Consider the following 20654-nt stretch of genomic DNA (forward strand, 5'->3'; position numbering starts at 1 on the left):
TACCATCATAATAAAAATTTTCATATAATAAAGGTTTTTCAGTCTCAAATACTGATTCAATTTATTTTAAGCAATGTTGAATATGCACACACACACACACAAAGAATTTTGTAGGACAGATAAAAATGGCTTTCAACTGGTATAAGACGTGGGTTAAAGTATCAGAAGGACCTGGGTTTCACTTTTGCTCTGCCCTTACTGTGATTCCCTTATCATGTTATTTAATATCTCTGAGCATCAATTTCCTCATTGGTAAAATGTAGAGAATTATAATTTTATTAAGAAAAATTATCTAAAAGTTGAATAAGGTTAAAAGGGTGTGACATGACCTTTCAAAATTTTACCAGAGCCCTGACTGGTGCTAAAAGTTACTTTATTATCTGGGGAATATACCTGTGTTTGACTTTCTATTTTCTATTTGATTAGAATTTAGATGATCTGAAGTTATGTTAATTCATAAATGTCTATCCAATAGAAAAGATAATATCAAATACTGTGGTTTTATTTCTTTGAAGGATATTAACCAGTTTTAAATGTAGCCTCAAAATCTTATTTAACACTTTTTTTTCCCTCAAAATGTCTATAAATACCAGATTCCTCAAAATGCTCTTGGAATTAGTTTAATCTTGTAATGGTTCCAATCATTAACTAGTTAAATGACTGTTCGGCATGTTTTCATTCCATATTTATACAACATTCATGTTTTTAACTTGTTAAAAATTATACTTTAACTGTACTTATAGCATAAGGTTATGATAATTAAATAAAAATAATATAAAGTAATTAATAAGGCCCTGACACATTTTAAGCAATGAATGTTAACTATGGTTATTATCTATTATTAAATGAACTTTGGTCCACAGGAAATAAAAAATATATTATATGCCAAACTTCACCTAGATACCCATGAGGATAAAACAAAATAAATAAAACAAAGAGAATATTTATTTCCTTTGGGACTTTTGAGTCTTCCAGTGTCTAGCCCAAAGAATCAAGTTTTGAATCAGTAGCCATTTTCATGGATGATGCTGGGACTTATATTTATTGGGATACATAATCATAAACAGAATAAATATTCTGTCTCATAAAGAAAAAGAAATATAATTTTCCCACTTCACGTGACTGATCATAGATAAAATAGCTAAAAATTGATCAAAGTAAAAATTAATATTTTTCCTTTAAAGTCCTGCCTTGATATACCCAACTGCTAGCTTTCATTTTATTTCCTTTAATTTTAATGGGTTATCCCCTGATTTTTTTCCAAAAGTTTTTTTTTTTTTTTAGACAGAGTGCTGTTCAGTCGCCCAGGCTGGAGTGCAGTGGCGCTATCTCGGCTTACTGCAACCTCCACCTCTCAGGCTCAACCTCCCGAGTAGCTGGGATTACAGGCACCTGTCACCACACCCAGCTAATTTTTGTATTTTTAGTAGAGACGGGGTTTCACCACGTTGGCCAGGCTGGTCTTGAACTCCTCACCTCAGGTGATCTGCCCATCTCGGCCTCCCAGATTGCTGGGATTATAGGTGTGAGCCTCCGCACCTGGCCTTTCCAAAAGTTTTGAATAGCTATATCCTTCACATCTTCGTGTGATTTCAACAACTGCTAAATACAGTGGTGGCTTCCCTCCAAAAAAATTGTCCCCTAAAAGAAAGTCAAAAATAAGAGGGATGCATGAAATTTCTCCAATTTCACTATGATTTTGGTTCCTGTTTATGCTCAAATAACTTTCTCAGATTATAAATCCTCAAAAAGAACTCAGTCAATTTTAGGTTTTGGGGGTTTGCTTATTTTTTAGATACTGGCCCAGGAGTTAAATCAGCTTTGGCTCAGAACCAATTGAATTGAATCAATTGAATAATTGAATAAACATTGAAACAGCACTCCAGAAGCAATTCTTCTCCATACTGATGTCTAAAGAACAATGAAAAAGCATCTATAGAAAGAAATACAAGTACTGGAGCTCAAAATTTCCACATACAAATGAAAGTGGAATTTACTCTGCACTGTACACAAAACCAGAGCTTGGGTCATCAACTATTTTTTAAATATCTTCCAACATTGAAATACAATGCAGGAACCTACTTAATTCATTTTAAAAAGCAAATAAATGAATATAGAGATTTACATCAAGGTTAAACATGCAGCTGTTGTTCAGTTCCAGTGAACCAAAGAAGTGTGCACTGAATTTAAAATAAAATGAAGACACATAATATGTGTGGTACTGAAGTGCTCTTTACATTTGCAGAGCTAGCTTATGCTTCCAGACAAGTTCAGACATACATGTACATAGATACACACATAGTTGTGTATATGCGCATGCATTTATACATATGCGTAATATATGTATATATATTCACACACACATTTCCTAACCAAAAAGGAAAGGCTTATTGTTTTCGTGTTGAGCCTTTGGAACAAGAGATTAGCACTGAGCAAGTGGAGAAATTAGAGTGGAAATAGCCATCATTCAACATTACTCCCAGATTCTTGCTACTCAAAATGTCATCCCTGGCTCAGCAGCAACAGTATCACCTGGCAAGTAGCTAGAAATGAGGAACCTCATGCTCCACCCACACCTCTCAGAACAGAACCTAAGTTTTTACCAGATTGCCTAATTTATGTGCCCAAATTAAAGTCTGAGAAGTGCTGCCCTGGATATGTGCTGTCCATTACCAAAGTTACTAGCCACATGTATCTATTCAGCTATTGAAATGTACTTATTGAGACTGAGAGATTGCATTTTAAAAATTTAATTAATTAAAATTTAAAAACTCATACTCAATTCAGTTATTGGAATACTTTTCAATATGTTTGGAACAACTTGGGTACATGAATCTAAATGCAGATAAGTATTTCTGGTGAAAATATAGCATCCAAATTGAGAAGTGCTGTAAGCATAAAATACACACCAGATTTCAAAGACTTAGTATAAAAACATTTACATAAAATATGTCATTGAAAATTTTATGATTACAGGTTAAAATGATAAAATTTCAGATACGTTGGGTTACATTAAATCTGTTCTTAAAATTCATGTGCTTCTCTTTTACTTTTCAAATGTGACTACTAGGAAACTGCAGCTCACATTCTATTTCTACTGGACAGCATTTCTTTCGATCCATAGTTCTCAAGTGTAAAATTACTGGTGCCTGGCTCCCACTCCCAGATATTCTGGTAAAATTGGTCTGGGGTTGAACTGCACATTGGGATTTTTAAACTCTCCCTGGTGATTCCATTGAGCTTCCAAAGTTTGAGAACCACCACCCTGGATTAATAATACATTCATTAATTCTGACTGATAAATAATGGCCTCATAAAGTCTTTATATCTTTTGGGAACTCCCATCATTCTTCAACTAAAATATAGAGCTGGGAAAGTAGTACCATTTCTTAAGTAAAGATCAAAAGGCTGGAAGTTTGGGTGATATTATTCTCCTTCAACTTCAGGCAGAGTTAAATAAACCCAACCAGATGAAAATCAATGTTTTGGGGGCGGAGCAAGATGGCCGAATAGGAACAGCTCCAGTCTCCAACTCCCAGTGCGAGCGACACAGAAGACCGGTGATTTCTGCATTTTCAACTGAGGTACTGGGTTCATCTCACTGGGGAGTGCCGGACGATTGGTGCTGGTCAGCTGCTGCAGCCCGACCAGCGAGAGCTGAAGCAGGGCGAGGCATCGCCTCACCTGGGAAGCGCAAGGGGGAAGGGAATCCCTTTTCCTAGCCAGGGGAACTGAGACACACAACACCTGGAAAATCGGGTAACTCCCACCCCAATACTGCGCTTTAAGCAAACAGGCACACCAGGAGATCATATCCCACACCTGGCCGGGAGGGTCCCACACCCACGGAGCCTCCCTCATTGCTAGCACAGCAGTCTGTGATCTACCGGCAAGGCAGCAGCTAGGCTAGGGGAGGGGCGCCCGCCATTGCTGAGGCTTAAGTAGGTAAACAAAGCTGCTGGGAAGCCCGAAGTGGGTGGAGCTCACAGCAGCTCAAGGAAACCTGCCTGTCTCTGTAGACTCCACCTCTGGGGACAGGGCAATAACAAACACAGCCCAAACCTCTGCAGATGCAAACGACTCTGTCTGACAGCTTTGAAGAGAGCAGTGGATCTCCCAACACGGAGGTTGAGATCTGAGAAGGGACAGACTCTCTGCTCAAGTGGGTCCCTGACCCCTGAGTAGCCTAACTGGGAGACATCCCCCACTAGGGGCAGTCTGACACCCCACACCTCACAGGGTGGAGTACACCCCTGAGAGGAAGCTTCCAAAGCAAGAATCAGACAGGTACACTTGCTGTTCAGAAATATTCTATCTTCTGCAGCCTCTGCTGCTGATACCCAGGCAAACAGGGTCTGGAGTGGACCTCAAGCAATCTCCAACAGACCTACAGCTGAGGGTCCTGACTGTTAGAAGGAAAACTATCAAACAGGAAGGACACCTACACCAAAACCCCATCAGTACATCACCATCATCAAAGACCAGAAGCAGATAAAACCACAAAGATGGGGAAAAAGCAGGGCAGAAAAGCTGGAAATTCAAAAAATAAGAGCGCATCTCCCCCGGCAAAGGAGCGCAGCTGATCGCCAGCAATGGATCAAAGCTGGACGGAGAATGACTTTGATGAGATGAGAGAAGAAGGCTTCAGTCCATCAAATTTCTCAGAGCTAAAGGAGGAATTACGTACCCAGCACAAAGAAACTAAAAATCTTGGAAAAAAAGTGGAAGAATTGATGGCTAGAGTAATTAATGCAGAGAAGGTCATAAACGAAATGAAAGAGATGAAAACCATGACACGAGAAATACGTGACAAATGCACAAGCTTCAGTAACCGACTCGATCAACTGGAAGAAAGAGTATCTGCGATTGAGGATTAAATGAATGAAATGAAGCGAGAAGAGAAACCAAAAGAAAAAAGAAGAAAAAGAAATGAACAAAGCCTGCAAGAAGTATGGGATTATGTAAAAAGACCAAATCTACGTCTGATTGGGGTGCCTGAAAGTGAGGGGGAAAATGGAACCAAGTTGGAAAACACTCTTCAGGATATCATCCAGGAGAACTTCCCCAACCTAGTAGGGCAGGCCAACATTCAAATCCAGGAAATACAGAGAACGCCACAAAGATACTCCTCGAGAAGAGCAACTCCAAGACACATAATTGCCAGATTCACCAAAGTTGAAATGAAGGAATAATCTTAAGGGCAGCCAGAGAGAAAGGTCGGGTTACCCACAAAGGGAAGCCCATCAGACTAACAGCAGATCTCTCGGCAGAAACTCTCCAGGCCAGAAGAGAGTGGGGGCCAATATTCAACATTCTTAAAGAAAAGAATTTTCAACCCAGAATTTCATATCCAGCCAAACTAAGTTTCATAAGTGAAGGAGAAATAAAATCCTTTACAGATAAGCAAATGCTTAGAGATTTTGTCACCACTAGCCCTGCCTTACAAGAGACCCTGAAGGAAGCACTAAACATGGAAAGGAACAACCGGTACCAGCCATTGCAAAAACATGCCAAAATGTAAAGACCATCGAGGCTAGGAAGAAACTGCATCAACTAACGAGCAAAATAACCAGTTAATATCATAATGGCAGGATCAAGTTCACACATAACAATCTTAACCTTAAATGTAAATGGACTAAATGTTCCAATTAAAAGACACAGACTGGCAAACTGGATAAAGAGTCAAGACCCATCAGTCTGCTGTATTCAGGAGACCCATCTCACACGCAGAGACATACATAGGCTCAAAATAAAGGGATGGAGGAAGATTTACCAAGCAAATGGAGAACAAAAAAAAGCGGGGGTTGCAATACTAGTCTCTGATAAAACAGACTTTAAACCATCAAAGATCAAAAGAGACAAAGAAGGCCATTACATAATGGTAAAGGGATCAATTCAACAGGAAGAGCTAACTATCCGAAATATATATGCACCCAATACAGGAGCACCCAGATTCATAAAGCAAGTCCTTAGAGACTTACAAAGAGACTTAGACTCCCATACAATAATAATGGGAGACTTCAACACTCCACTGTCAACATTAGACAGATCAACGAGACAGAAAGTTAACAAGGATATCCAGGAATTGAACTCATCTCTGCAGCAAGCAGACCTAATAGACATCTATAGAACTCTCCACCCCAAATCAACAGAATATACATTCTTCTCAGCACCACATCGTACTTACTCCAAAATCGACCACGTAATTGGAAGTAAAGCACTCCTCAGCATATGTAAAATAACAGAAATTATAACAAACTGTCTCTCAGACCACAGTGCAATCAAACTAGAACTCAGGACTAAGAAACTCAATCAAAACCGCTCAACTACATGGAAACTGAACAACCTGCTCCTGAATGACTACTGGGTACATAACGAAATGAAGGCAGAAATAAAGATGTTCTTTGAAACCAATGAGAACAAAGATACAACATACCAGAATCTCTGGGACACATTTAAAGCAGTGTGTAGAGGGAAATTTATAGCACTAAATGCCCACAAGAGAAAGCAGGAAAGATCTAAAATTGACACTCTAACATCACAATTAAAAGAACTAGAGAAGCAAGAGCAAACACATTCGAAAGCTAGCAGAAGGCTAGAAATAACTAAGATCAGAGCAGAACTGAAGGAGATAGAGACACAAAAAACTCTCCAAAAAATCAATGAATCCAGGAGTTGGTTTTTTGAAAAGATCAACAAAATTGACAGACCACTAGCAAGACTAATAAAGAAGAAAAGAGAGAAGAATCAAATCGACGCAATTAAAAATGATAAAGGGGATATCACCACCGACCCCACAGAAATACAAACTACCATCAGAGAATACTATAAACACCTCTACGCAAATAAACTGGAAAATCTAGAAGAAATGGATAATTTCCTGGACACTTACACTCTTCCAAGACTAAACCAGGAAGAAGTTGAATCCCTGAATAGACCAATAGCAGGCTCTGAAATTGAGGCAATAATTAATAGCCTACCAACCAAAAAAAGTCCAGGACCAGATGGATTCACAGCTGAATTCTACCAGAGGTACAAGGAGGAGTTGGTACCATTCCTTCTGAAACTATTCCAATCAATAGAAAAAGAGGGAATCCTCCCTAACTCATTTTATGAGGCCAACATCATCCTGATACCAAAGCCTGGCAAAGACACAACAAAAAAAGAGAATTTTAGACCAATATCCCTGATGAACATCGATGCAAAAATCCTCAATAAAATACTGGCAAACCGGATTCAGCAACACATCAAAAAGCTTATCCACCATGATCAAGTGGGCTTCATCCCTGGGATGCAAGGCTGGTTCAACATTCGCAAATCAATAAACATAATCCAGCATATAAACAGAACCAAAGACAAGAACCACATGATTATCTCAATAGATGCAGAAAAGGCTTTTGACAAAATTCAACAGCCCTTCATGCTAAAAACGCTCAATAAATTCGGTATTGATGGAACGTACCTCAAAATAATAACAGCTATTTATGACAAACCCACGGCCAATATCATACTGAATGGGCAAAAACTGGAAAAATTCCCTTTGAAAACTGGCACAAGACAGGGATGCCCTCTCTCACCACTCCTATTCAACATAGTGTTGGAAGTTCTGGCTAGGGCAATTAGGCAAGAGAAAGAAATCAAGGGTATTCAGTTAGGAAAAGAAGAAGTCAAACTGTCCCTGTTTGCAGATGACATGATTGTATATTTAGAAAACCCCATTGTCTCAGCCCAAAATCTCCTTAAGCTGATAAGCAACTTCAGCAAAGTCTCAGGATACAAAATTAATGTGCAAAAATCACAAGCATTCTTATACACCAGTAACAGACAAACAGAGAGCCAAATCAGGAATGAACTTCCATTCACAATTGCTTCAAAGAAAATAAAATACCTAGGAATCCAACTTACAAGGGATGTAAAGGACCTCTTCAAGGAGAACTACAAACCACTGCTCAGTGAAATCAAAGAGGACACAAACAAATGGAAGAACATACCATGCTCATGGATAGGAAGAATCAATATCGTGAAAATGGCCATACTGCCCAAGGTAATTTATAGATTCAATGCCATCCCCATCAAGCTACCAATGAGTTTCTTCACAGAATTGGAAAAAACTGCTTTAAAGTTCATATGGAACCAAAAAAGAGCCCGCATCTCCAAGACAATCCTAAGTCAAAGAACAAAGCTGGAGGCATCACGCTACCTGACTTCAAACTATACTACAAGGCTACAGTAACCAAAACAGCATGGTACTGGTACCAAAACAGAGATATAGACCAATGGAACAGAACAGAGTCCTCAGAAATAATACCACACATCTACAGCCATCTGATCTTTGACAAACCTGAGAGAAACAAGAAATGGGGAAAGGATTCCCTATTTAATAAATGGTGCTGGGAAAATTGGCTAGCCATAAGTAGAAAGCTGAAACTGGATCCTTTCCTTACTCCTTATACGAAAATTAATTCAAGATGGATTAGAGACTTAAATGTTAGACCTAATACCATAAAAATCCTAGAGGAAAACCTAGGTAGTACCATTCAGGACATAGGCATGGGCAAAGACTTCATGTCTAAAACACCAAAAGCAACGGCAGCAAAAGCCAAAATTGACAAATGGGATCTCATTAAATTAAAGAGCTTCTGCACAGCAAAAGAAATTACCATCAGAGTGAACAGGCAACCTACAGAATGGGAGAAAAGCTTTGCAATCTACTCGTCTGACAAAGGGCTAATATCCAGAACCTACAAAGAACTCAAACAAATTTACAAGAAAAAAACAAACAACCCCATCAAAGAGTAGGCAAAGGATATGAACAGACATTTCTCAAAAGAAGACATTCATACAGCCAACAGACACATGAAAAAATGCTCATCATCACTGGCCATCAGAGAAATGCAAATCAAAACCACAATGAGATACCATCTCACACCAGTTAGAATGGCGATCATTAAAAAGTCAGGAAACAACAGGTGCTGGAGAGGATGTGGAGAAATAGGAACGCTTTTACACTGTTGGTGGGATTGTAAACTAGTTCAACCATTATGGAAAACAGTATGGCGATTCCTCAAGGATCTAGAACTAGATGTACCATATGACCCAGCCATCCCATTACTGGGTATATACCCAAAGGATTATAAATTATGCTGCTATAAAGACACATGCACACATATGTTTATTGCAGCACTGTTCACAATAGCAAAGACCTGGAATAAACCCAGATGTCCATCAGTGACAGATTGGATTAAGAAAATGTGGCACATATACACCATGGAATACTATGCAGCCATCAAAAAGGATGAGTTTGCGTCCTTTGTAGGGACATGGATGCAGCTGGAAACCATCATTCTTAGCAAACTATCACAAGAACAGAAAACCAAACACTGCATGTTCTCACTCATAGGTGGGAACTGAACAATGAGATCACTTGGACTCAGGAAGGGGAACATCACACACAGGGGCCTATCATGGGGAGGGGGGAGGGGGAGGGATTGCATTGGGAGTTATACCTGATGTAAATGATGAGTTGATGGGTGCAGCACACCAACATGGCACAAGTATACATATGTAACAAACCTGCACGTTATGCACATGTACCCTACAACTTAAAGTATAATAATAATAAATAAATTAAAAAAAAAAAAAAAAAAAAGAAAATCAATGTTTTTCAGTATGTTCAGAAACTGGTCACCAGTTATTTCAGCAGTTCATTTCTATATTTAATGTAGTGGATCTCAGACTTCTGTGCATTTAGAATAGTCTCCTGGATAGTTTGTTCAAAAGCAGATTGCTGGGCCTTAGTGAGTCACAGGAATTCTGGGGTAGGGTGACCAAGTGTCCTGATTTGCCTGGGACTTTCCTGGGAATTGCTCAGTCCTGGGCAAAGAGGGGCAGTGGATCACCCTAACCCAGGGAAGTGCATTACTACAAGCAGTCCAAGTGATACTTCTGAGCACAGTTTGAGAACTACTTTTAGAAACACAGGCTCTCAAATACTTTTTTAGTGATGCTCTTTTTGGATTAACCAACTGTCCTAGGAACACAACCAATGAAGTTATACAAATAACCAGTTCAGCAAACAACTGATTGTGGAAATTGTTCTAATCCAATTAAGCATGTCATCAAATTGTTTTAAAGTGTATGAAAGAATTATAAAGAGATCGCCCTGATAGCCTTGATGTGAACAATTCCATTGTCAGAAACTTAGCAGATTGGGACCAGGGAAGCAAAGTAAGTATGTGGCTAGAAGTCATGTCAACGCTGAGTTTGAATCACAGCTTCTGCCATTTGTTAGCTGTGTAACTTTCAGGAAGTTCCTTAACCTCGTTTTACCTCAGTGTTTTCATCTATAAAAGATGAATAATTTATACTTACACTGAAGGTTAAGGATGAGAATGAGAAATAATGCATTACATCAGATGAATTCCAGCTGAGGGACATTCTACTACATACCTGACCAGCACACTTCAAAGCTGTCAAGGTCATCCAAAAGAGGGAAAGTCTGAGAAATTGTCACAGCCAAGAAGAGCCCAAAGAGACATGATAATCAAATGTAATGTGGCATCCTAGATGAGATCCTGAACCAGAAAATGTATATTAGGTAAAAACTAAGGAAATCTGAATAAATCTTGGGTGTTGGTTAATATTATTGTATCAAAATTGGTTTATTGCTTGTGACAAATGTACCATACTAATGTAAGATGTTAATAAAAGAAAAAAATGGGGGTAGGGTAAATGGAAACTCTCTGTATATCTTTGAGACTTTTCTATAAATCTAAAACTATTCTGAATTTAAAAGCTTACTACCCCCAAAAAAGTGCCTAGCATAGTAGTGCCCAGGCCAGAAGTACACAGTTAACAACTGTTGTTACTATTTTTGTGAACTGTACATTAGAAATGATGCTAACAAGAAGAACATCATCTTGATTCAACATCTTTAGGAGGAACTATGAGCTTGAAACCCTTGGACATCAGAGTTGGGAGAAGAGGACAAAAGGCAAAATGAATGGGCATGAAGACCCCCAACCATGTTACTTCTGATTGACTTTCTTGCTGGCATTATTCAAATTCTGTACTTATTTTATTTATTCATCTGTTCTCTACTTTGAGCCCAACCTCTCCTACCTCTGCCCTAGAATATAAGTTCCTTGGAGGCAGAGACTTTGTGTGTCTTTGTCACTTCTGTATCCACCATACCCAGCACAGCACCTAACATAGCATGCAAATTTTATCTGAATTTACTACACTGAATGAAACAATTCCATTGGCCATCAAAGGGCAGAGGCAAACACTCCGGACTGGAGCTATAATCCTTTTTATACATGTTTTCTTCTCCTAGCTTCCTTGTAGCTCCCCACCTTTCAAACAAAGAAAAGCAAACAAATACCATCACCACTCCACTGACCAAGTAATTTACTTTAGGGAAAGAAAAGACTTCAACATTTGGGTCCAGATTTGCTCTCTTACGTTCTAGCTTACATTTGCAAATATGGATGACATGGCTGAAACAGAAATGTCTTGGTAATTACTTGTGCTATATCACACCTCGTGTTTTCTACTCAATTTAAGCCTCACAAAAGTTTTGTTACATAAGCAGGGCAGATGTTTTTACCTCCACTATAAAAATAGATATAAAATATAAAGCTTTATATAAAAGAGATATAAAATTTTCATACAAAAAGACTATTTTTATAAAAAGATGTTTTTAAAAAAAGAAGGAAGGAATTTAAGGTGGCATCATCATTTACCCAGCTAATTCACGGGGGATTATATTATTCAGCTGGGGCTGCCATAACAAAATCCCACACAGTGGTTTAAAAAACAGACATGTATTTTCTCACAGTTCTGGAGGCTGAAAGTACAAGATCAAGGTGCAAGTAGGGTTGGTTTCTGGTGAGCCCTCTTTCCTCAAATCACTGTACTCTCCATGGTCCTTTGTGTGTGGAGAGAGCGAGTTACAAGCCCTGGTGTCTATTCTTCTTATAAGGACACCAGTCCTCACCAGTCCTATCGGATTAGGGCCCCACTCTTAATGACCTGATTTGACCTTAATTACCTCTTTAAAGGCTCTATCTCCAATACAGTCACATTAAGGGTAAGGCTTTTCAACATATGAATTTGAGGGGACACAATCCAGCCTATCACCAGAATGTTCTCTGACAACGGGCAGAAGGGTTAACAGGATGAGCAAGGAGGAGCTAACACTTATTGAACAGGGAGGAACTAACCATTAAACCAGGGGTCAGCAAACTATGGCCTTTGGACCAAAGTTGAGGGCCACCTTCAGAGTGTAAATAAACTTTCATTGGAGCACAGCCACATCCATTCATTTACACATTGTCTGTGGCTGCTTTCATGTAGAGTTCAGTAATTGCCATGGAGTCTGTGGTCTACAAAGTCCAAAATATTTACTCTGGCCCTTCACAGAATAAATGTTCTGACTCCTGAGTTAGATCAATATATGAGTGTTCATTTTCTCCATGAGATAATGCCGTAAAGTCAGTGTTCCTGTCACTTCACAAATGAAGCAGTGGAGGCTCTGAGAGATGACGTGATATCCACATCACATAGCTGACAGTCAGAGAGCCCAGAGTTGTAGCTCCATGACTCCAAAGGGTGCCCTTTCCAGGGCACCTCACCTCTAGGCCCAGGGCTCTTCTAGGCTCAGAATGGTGTGTGGATATGGCTGCCAGACTGTGGCCTACGTAAGTCAGCCCATCTGTACAATGGCTTCCTACAATCCTCTCAGCCTCGAAGATCAAGGATAATTGTCATTCAGACCAGAATGTCCCACCGTTTCCATTCACACCTTATCAGCAGTTGACTATAGCTATTTTTGGCCCTTGTTTCTTGAAATTTTATTTTGTTTTAGTTCATGTTTTATGCTGGGGCATGTGTTTTATATGACTAAGATTTACATAGAAAGCAGATCATTTGCATTAGGGAGTCTTGCAAATAATATGTAGACCTTAAGCAGTTTCTAGGGATAATTTTGGGACTTTTAGCCCCAAATGCAACTGTTGGTCCTTTTCATTATTAAACAGAATGTTTCCTTTTCATTTCAGCATTCAATATTGAACTCCTGGTACTTTCCTTATTGTAGGAATAAAAGAAGAATGTGATTACAACTTGGGTTCCTCTTTATGGGCATTTGTCAATAGAAAACAGCTCCAAGATCCTCTTTGAGTTAGTAGAGGCATTTCCCAAATTATTTACACAAGAATCCAGAGCTTTTTCATTAGGCCTATGTTAGAATATAAGGAAGCAAAGCAGCAATTGGGATTAATTTTACTATTGGCTAATGGATCACTTCCTGTTTCCAGCTTGTTGATCTTCCTGTCCATACAGACAAATGATTTGCCTGGAGATTCCTGCTGCTTTTGTCTGTTCGGCATCATTTCCTCTGAGGAACATCCTCTCCCCCATTTCAGGTGGTCCCAGGTGGGCTGTCAATCACAACACACCAGACCCAGTCAATCATATTGCCTCACCTCCCCAGACACAGTAATTGAGCCAGGGGAAAGAATGTGACCCAGTCAGAGCAAATTCCCCCAAAAGTTAAAGAAGTTAGGAGAGAGGCCTTCACACTAAGTGGCATCAGGCCAAGAGATGGAGGCAGAGTGCCTGAATCCAGCCCTTCCTGAGGCTTTACCCACTCCTGGACTTCCTAAGAGTGTGATCCCAAAATTTCTTTTCCTGCTTAAGCTGACTCAAGCTGGACTTCTCACTCAAAATCCAAAATGTCCTCACTAATATAATATGCTTCCAGGTTTTCTGAGTGTCCCTCAGAAACATGTGTCAGCAACTTCCAGAGGACATAGGGCACTGAGCACTGGGATCCATGGGTCCTTATCCTAGCTGCAATCTTAGAGCCCTTAGGTTATCCCTATGCCAAGTTGGAGGGCTTTTGAAATGGAGAGCCTATTACACAGGGGATGCAACATGATTTCATGGATATATTTATGTCTTATGCACAAAAGTGCATTCTAGACTTGCTTTTTAAGTTCCATAACTCTTTGCCCTCTTTGGCCATTCCTGGAGTGAAAGCAGGACAAATTATTGTGTTGATGACACTTTTTTTTTTTCTTTTGATATGGAGTCTCACTCTGTCGCCGAGGCTGGAGTACAGTGGTGCGATCTCAGCTCACTGCAACCTCCACCTCCTGAGTTCAAGCGATTCTCCTACCCCAGCCTCCCGAGTAGCTGGGATTACAGGTGCATGCCACCAGGCCTGGCTAATTTTTTTTTTTTTTTTTTTAAGTAGAGATGGAGTTTCATCATTTTGCCCACGGTGATCTTGAACTCCTGACCTCAGGTGATCTGCCCACCTCAGCTTCCCAAAGTGCTGGGATTGCAGGCATGAGCCACCACACCCGGCTGCTGATGACACTTTATTGGCAATCTTGGGAAGGAAAAAAAGACCAAGTAGAAGTAGCAACAGGACCCCTAACCCCCTAACATTGATATTGCTTGATGACTGGGCTGGCCAACGTCTGGTGCCAGGACCCCTATCCTACAACCGAGGGAATCTGGAAGGAGAAATAAAGCCCACAACACGCCACCAAGTGGCTGCAATATTACTCCTGCAGTGAAGATACTTTTTCTCCTTTGTTTTCCATAGTGTGCTTTTCTAAACCTGTCCAAACTCCCTCTCACTAGATTCCTTAACTGTCACTTAAAGTGTTACCTATGACTCAGAATTTCCTAAGATAAACTCTATAACCTCCCTCCTTTCCTCAGAAAACTGAGGCCTACCCACACCAACCAAAACTGTGATCCAAGTGGCTGTGAGATGTCTGAATGCTGTTTAAACTGTGCACTTCCATGTATTTGCAGGTAGTGATAAATAAGAACTCTTTTGTTGTCGTGCTTATTCACAGTTTAACTTGGCTTCCTCTGCTTCAGACAGAAGGGAACCGAAGTAAATTCTTAAGACACACAAGCAAAGAAAGTTCTTTGCGCTGAAGGCGGTTCGCCAAGGTGCTAATTCCATCTTTGGTAGGTTTCTCCCAGGACTGTGTTCCTCATCCAGGAATTTCCCTAAGCTTGATGGTTCACACGTCCAAATTCCAGCTTTGAATAAATAAACCAGCTGAAGTGCTCAGTTGCCTCAGGGATTAGCAGAGCAGTTCACGAACTTCCATCGCCCCCCAGTGGCAATTATTTGGATCTTTATGTTAGGGATTTTCTTATGCTTAAAATTTAGGTTATCGTTCTCCTCTCCAAAGTTGTTTAAGTTTTTGTTTGTTTGTTTGTTTAATTCTCACATTGAAGGTTATGAAGTATTTGTGTGGAGGCATGTTGGTAATGTCAAATTAATGGCTTCTGGGTCACCAGGTCGTAGATGGATAAGATGTAGTACCTGCTTTCATGGTTTTAAGTGAAAGACTGATTTTTCAACCTGGTCTCTATTCTGAGACTCCATCCTGAGAGATGGTGGAAATAAGCAGCACCAAATCACTAAATCCAGAAAGGACTCTGTGGGTGGCATCAAGGTAATCTAGAGAGCCAGTTAGCCTTGGTTGCATAGAGATGAGAACTCAGCCAGCCACAGTGATAGTATCTACTCCGAAAAACAAGATACAGACTATGCGAGATTCCAAAAATAAAAAGCAGAAACTGTGTTGAGGGAGAAAGCTTATATACATATGAAATAGCCAAGGAACACTTTTCTAGCATAATAAGCATAAATTCATGCAACATACAGTCAATGATTTTTGATGGGTAGTATAAAGTACTTCATCTTGTTTTATAGAAAAGGAAGAAGTGGAATTTAGGAAAGTTCAGACTGAAGAAGCTTATCTTCAACTCAAAAAAGGGAAGGTTCTTGCCTCCCTGCCCACAATGGAGGTAGTACTTAAGCTTATTTTTCAGATCATAGTAAATTCCTTTGGTTCACCACCTGCCGTGCTCCAGCCCCAAACCCCTTTTAAATTTAAGGCCAGGTTTGTAGTCCTTTAAGTAATACTAACTCAGCTCTAAATTCCTACACACCAAACAGTCCTGCCAATGCTAAATTCTGAGTGGAAGTGTTTGTCCTTCAGCTTCCTTTACTCAGAATTTGTCTCCTTTCTAGCCAGAACATTCTCCTTCCCTGGCCACCCCTCTTCCCTTGGCTTTGGAAGGCAAACTTTACCTAATCTCTTCTGTTTAATAATCCTAAATCTTAGTGGTTTAAGGGCCTCAGTATTAGTACACACAAGCACACATATATACATTTAAGAACACAGAATGTTTTATTATCAGCTCATTGTACTTTGTATAATATTCTGTATAATATTTGTTTAATAAATTCACCCTTAAAGTATAAGCCTTTGTCAGTTAGGCCTGGCCTCCCTATCTCCTGGACCCCAAGGTCTTATTCACTTGAATCTCCCAGTCCATGGTCCATGGAATATCAAGTTTCTCTGAGTTATATGTTACTCCTCATGGACTTAGGCTCCCATGGTCACTTCCGCCTCTGGACTCCTCTCTCTGCTTGTGCTGGCTCAGTTTACATTGACCTAGAGGGGAAACTCTACCCCTTTATCATCTTCTATGAAAACCCATTCACTAAATTACTTGCTGATTTTGTAAAACACTCATAACAAAATAGAGATATATGGATACTTCCTAAACATGACAAAAAAACTTTATGCCAATCTAAAAGTTCACAAAATGCTTAATGGATAAACACTAGACATCTTTTCACAAAAATTAGGAATGTCTACTGCCACTTTTATTTAACATTTTGCTGGAAAGTCTTAGCCCATGCAGGAGAAAGAAATTAGAGGTATTAGGCTGGGCACAGGGGCTCACACCTGTAATCCCAGCACTTTGAGAGGCCAAGGTGGGTGGATTGCCTGAGGTCAGGAGTTCAAGACCAGCCTGGCCAACATGGTGAAACACCATCTCTACTAAAAAACAAAAACAAAAACAAAAAACAAAAATCAGCTGGGCGTGGTGGCAGGCACCTGTAATCCCACCTACGTGGGAGGCTGAGATAGGAGGATCACTTGAACTTGGGAGGTGGAGGTTGCAGTGAGCCAAGATTGTGCCATTACACTCCAGCCTGGGCAACAAGAGCGAGACTTCGTCTCAAAAGAAAAGAAAAGAAATTAGAGGCATTAAAGTTGGACGGGAGGAAGTAAAATCATTATTAGTTGAGATTATATGAAATAATCCCTGGGAAATCCAAAATAAACACACAAACATTAAGACTAAAGACAAGAGAATCCAAAACATAGCAGAGCATAAAATGGATTTAGTCATTGGAGCTTGTCTTTAGTCCATTTTGTGTTACTACAGCAAAATACCTGAGGCTGGGTAGTTTATAAAGAAAAGAGGTTTGCTTGGCTTACAGTTCTACAGGCTGTTCAAGAAGCATGGAACCAGCATCTTCTCAGCTTCTGGTGAGGGCTTTCATGTTGAATCAGACATAGCAGAGAAGGTCAAAGGCGAACCAGGTACATGTGAAGAGAAAGTAAACATGAGGGGGATCCTCACTTTGTAACAATTCTGCTCTTTCTGGAACTAATCCATTCCCCTTAGAATTAATCCAGTCTCACGAGAGTAAGAACCCACTACCATAAGAAAGTCACCAAGCCATTCATGAAGGATTTGCCCCATGACCCAGACACCTTCCATTAGGCCCCAGTTCCCAGCACTGCCACACTGGGGATTAAATTTCAAACTTAGCTTTGATGGGGACAAACAAGTCATATTAATACCATAGCACAGCTATACCTTATTCCTTTCACCAGGATAAGTTTCAAATATATAAATGGTTTAAAGGAAAAAGTATAATTTTTTTAATTGAAGAAACTTGGGAGAATTTAGGACTTAAAGAAAATGTTTTTAATTATGCCACAACATCCAGAAATCATAGATTATAAATTTAAGATCCATAAAAACTACTCAAAGCAAAACTTAGCAGAAGCAAAAACAAAAAAAAAGAGATAATTTAAAAAAATATTCCAACCTCATAGTGTAGAAGGTTAATTTCCTTATAAAGAATGTCTACAAATCAATTTTTTAAAAAAGCAATACACTGTGTTGATGAAGGTGTGGAAAAACAGGCACTCTCATCCACTCCTGAGGGAAGGTACAAGTGGTACAACCACCTATCCTGGGTCATTTAGAAGTGACTATCAAAGTTTTAAAAGCACATTCCCTTTGACACAGTCATTTTAATTCTAGGTATTACACAGATATGCTCACACAGTGTGAGAAATGATGTAAGCACAACATTACTCACTGTAGTATTGTTGTAATAGGAAAGTATTGGAAATAACATAAATTTAGTTCATTAGTAAGGGACCAGTTACATAAATTGTATTAATCTATATGATGGAATAGTGTACATGTCCTAAATAAAAACAAAATGGAACACTGTATGTACTGATATGAAAAATTGTATTTTAATTATTGAATCTGTTAAATAAAAAGAAAGATGGATATGGAAAACCTCCAAGATATTTTAGGTGAAGAATAACAGTTAAATCCCTATGTAAAGTATGCTACTATTTGTGTTTTAAAAATGGGGTCCCCCAAAGCACATTTCTTTGAAAACTGCATTTCATGTTGTGGTGGTAGAGAATGGTTTGTCAGCTTGTCTTTTGTGGGTTTAATCTTTCAATCCCACTTTACAATGAGTCCAAACCACTCAGAGAGCTTTCCCTTCCTTCCTCTAAAGCCACTCATGCCTTGCCTTATTGATTTTCCTTCTATTACTCCTATTTTCTCCCATTTGTTAATTCACAATGCTTAGAATAAAAAATAAAACTGTCAAGGAGGAAGGAATTTAGGTTGGCTAGTGAAGCATTCTCTTCCTAATAGGAAAGCCAAACTAAAGTTGCGAAGTTCTTTGGTAAATTTGGAATGAGAGCAAAGAAAACCAAAGCCTTGAAGGATTTTACCATCCATTTTTATGGCTTAACATCCAAGCAAATCTGATAACTTACTTTTTCTTATCTGCAACCAGCTCTTTCTTGAGTTCTAATTCTGTATTCTGAACTGCTTCTTGGATTTCACTGCCTAGATAACCATTATCATCTCAAGTGCAATGTGTCTAAACTGAACTCATCTTGCCCCAACACTAAATATTTCTCAAAATTAGCAGCCATTTTTTTACTCCTCTCTTATTTGCTTCACCTTAGCTTTCTCTTTATGCAGTAAGGTGGTAATTTCAGACAACTGTAATCTACCATGCTTCTCCTTTTTAAAAGAATAAGTATGTCAGAAGGTCTTTGGTTACAGTTTATGCTTTAAAAATTGGAGGGCAAATCCAATACCCACTGGAAATTTCATTAACATAACCCTATGGTTTGTCCATTTCTCTCTACCATTAGTAACCAAATCCACTACTAATTATTTTGATAGGGAAGAAAACATGAAATTCCTCACTCCTCTAGGCAAGACTATACTGATGTCTCCTGCCTATGTGGGTGGTGACTCACATGGCTCTCCAGAGCTCCTCCCCAGAGCAATGTTCACTTCAGCCACTCTTACCAGTGCTATTCCCATCTTTTTTGGCACACCATGTTAAATCTAGTGACTCATAAAGGCCCACTTGTGGCAACAACTGGATCAGCAACTTAATCTTAATAACTCCAATAATAATAATTGTTCTCACCACTTGAAAATAGCGAGTCCCCACCCCCACTTCTGCTTCTGAATGATTGTGTGTATTGGTTCGGGGTAGAAAGAAGGGACAATGAGTTATAGTCCCAGTGTAGTTACATAATGCACACTACATGCCAGTATGTTTGCATTTGTGTATATATGCATATATTGAGCAAGCTGAGAAAGTAGAAGCTCATGCTCTAGCTGCCAGGTATCAAGGAGAGGAAGTTTCTGGCCTTTGGTTTTCCAAGAATAGGGTCTCTTCACTTTAATATTATTGACATTTGGGGCCAGATAAGTCTTTGTTGCTAGAGTTGGCCTTTGCATTGTAGGATGCTTAGCAGAATGCCAGACTTCTATCCACTTGATTTCAGTAGCAACCACTACCCTCAGTATGACAACTGAAAATGTCTCCAGATATTGTCAAATACCCCCAGGATAGGGACAGCAAAATCAGCCCCAGTTGAGAAGCACTGCCATAGAGGGAATCAGGGCCCTGTCTCCTGTCAAATCTCATACCTGCTGAATTCCCCAGCATGAGAAGAGGCTGGGCAATCTCCCTGCTGGCATTCATCAAATAATAGTCTTAAGTTTTCTGAATTGACCCCATTGCAGGTCCACTCGGACCACCTTGGCAGGTATCAAGGAAAGACCAGTCTTAAATAAGTACAGCTATAAATTAGAGAAACTTTCTCAAAAAGCAATGCTCTGTATACACATGGAGACATGAAACCAGGGTTCCTATAAGAAATTGGGAGTGATTCGTCATATAAGGTAGTCATCCACAATCAGCGAATTAATTCAACTTTTTTTTTTGAGACAGAGTCTCACTCTGTTACCCAAGCTGGATTGCAATGGCATGGTCTCGGCTCACTGCAACCTCCACCTCCCGAGTTCAAGCAATGCTCCCGCCTCAGCCTCCCAAGTAGCTGGGGCTACAGGTGCATGCCACCACACCCAGCTAATTGTTGTATTTTTAGTAGAGATGGGGTTTCACTATGTTGGCCAGGCTGGTCTTGAACTCCTGACCTTGTGATCTGCCCGTCTTGCCCTCC

The 20654-nt window shown here is 39.6% G+C and overlaps 1 long non-coding RNA gene across 1 annotated transcript in view; it reads right to left on the reverse strand.

The window, feature by feature from the left end:
• The window catches only part of LOC141409463 (uncharacterized), a 70057-nt gene that overhangs the window by 44593 nt on the left and 4810 nt on the right, over positions 1 to 20654 (reverse strand). The gene's annotated exons all lie outside the window — the stretch shown is intronic.

Source organism: Macaca fascicularis, chromosome X, assembly GCF_037993035.2.
Source record: "Macaca fascicularis isolate 582-1 chromosome X, T2T-MFA8v1.1".
NCBI lineage: Eukaryota > Metazoa > Chordata > Mammalia > Primates > Cercopithecidae > Macaca > Macaca fascicularis.